Source organism: Paroedura picta, chromosome 9 (assembly GCF_049243985.1).
Source record: "Paroedura picta isolate Pp20150507F chromosome 9, Ppicta_v3.0, whole genome shotgun sequence".
NCBI classification, from domain to species: domain Eukaryota; kingdom Metazoa; phylum Chordata; class Lepidosauria; order Squamata; family Gekkonidae; genus Paroedura; species Paroedura picta.
The window spans coordinates 33,762,588-33,764,552 of record NC_135377.1 but is presented as its reverse complement, the minus strand read 5'-3'; positions in this window follow the sequence as shown (position 1 = coordinate 33,764,552).

Sequence of the window (1,965 nt, the reverse complement as noted above, 5' to 3'; positions counted from 1 at the left end):
AGGCAGGGGTAGTCAAACTGTGGCCCTCCAGATGTCCATGGACTACAGTTCCCATGATCCCCTGCCAGCGTTCGCTGGCAGGGGCTCATGGGAACTGTAGTCCATGGACATCTGGAGGGCCGCAGTTTGACTACCACTGGTCCAAGGCATCCAGATACTAAAGCCAATCAAATAGAGGGAAATGCATTTCTCGCTGTGCATAAAGTGTGCAACCCTGTATACTTGCTGTTGTCTTGCTGTTCCACTTTGTTTACATTAGCAGGAATCCACAGATCATTACACAGCCTGGTGTCGTGGCCAAGCACGCCTTCTAGCATCTGCACCAGATTCATCACCTCTCGCCTTCCTTAGACTCAGCTGATCCAGCTAGATCCACGATTCTGTCACCTTCCATTACCGCAATGTACTTTGGGATGCTATTGAAGGCAACCCAAAGGCCAAGAAAGTTGGTTCAGAACATGGCATCCAGTCACGGTCAGGAGCTAGCTGACAGGAACACATTTCACCTGTCTTAAAACAGCTACATTAGTTGCCAGCTTTTCCAAGTCCAATTTAAAGTGCTTCATGACCTAGGGCCCACATTTCTAAAGGACCCTCTCCTTCCATATGCCTCTGGGATCTAATGATGGGCTTTGGGCACCTACTCGCTGCCCTCACGCCTAGGGTAGCCCACCTGGCATGGACCAGAGGAAAAGCCTTCTTTGTGACAGAAGAAGAGACACCCTCAGGAGTTGGGGGGGGGGAGTGACATCAATCTCCAGAATGCACTGCCAGGCCCTCTTATTAGCTAGGGGTTCTAGTGGGGTATAAACCATAGGAATGACAGGGGGATTTGGGATTTGATATTGTTGGTATAGTTGTTTGGTATATTTGTTGGGAAAGGCAATGTCTTAAGTACAAAGAAAAAGAGAAGACTCACAGGGGGCAGCAAGAAAACAATTAGATAGGATAGTGAGGTCAGCCCCTTCTCCCCTGTTAAGGGTCATCTCTTGTCTGTCTCCAGATTGCAACCCTCAGGGCAATCCCCCCCTTCTCAGATGTGCCACACTCAATTTCACCCCCCTGCTCAGCTAGAGATGTCATTAGGAACCTCTCCCTGTCTCTCCTCTTGCCTATCAAGTATATTGATTCTTAAATAAACCTGTCTCTACTCTTTAATCAGGTTGTGCACCTTTGCTGTGTTAATTATTCTGCCAACAATAGTCTAGCCCAATCTTGTGAGATCTCAGAAATAGAGCAGGGCTGGGACTTGAATGAGTGGCCACCAAGGAAGACTTTGTGGAGGAAGGCAAACCACCTCTGCTTAATCCCTTGCCGGGGAAATCCCTTGCTCAGCTGATACTTGACAGTACTTGATGCCCACACATGCATTTGGGCTTTTATTCTATTAGTAGCAAATTATAATGTTTTAACAATGATTATAAGCTGTCATTAGTAAATTAATCAATAGATGGGAGAACAGTCAGTTACTTTAATAGCGGCCTTGGCCCACTGGCTGAGGCAGGGCTTTTTTGGACCCCCTGTGAGCAGAAGCCCCTGCCATAGCAAACTGAGTTAGGAAGCAGACCAGCCAGCTGAAAATTCCAGAGAAGAGAACAAACAAGGTGACAAGCAGGTTAAGTGACCAAGCAGTCCTATGAGAATCATAGCCAAGACGTTCAGGTGAGCAGGAAACAGTCTATAGGATTTACTGCTGGAGTATGACAGATCACTTGCTAATGTCTCCTGGCTTCTTGGGCTGGCTCTGTGTCTACTTCAGGATCTTACCTTTACCAGGCAATTCTGGAATGCCAACATTTCCTTCTGGTGGCTCTGAATCCCATAATATTAATTACCACAAAATGGCAATTTGTCCCATCTCCAGCAACTTGTCAGGAATGACCCCTTCAGTGATCACATAATCCCTGAAATGTCATCCAAGTTGAAAAACCAAAAAAGGGGGTAAGGTAGGCACACTAGTTCACC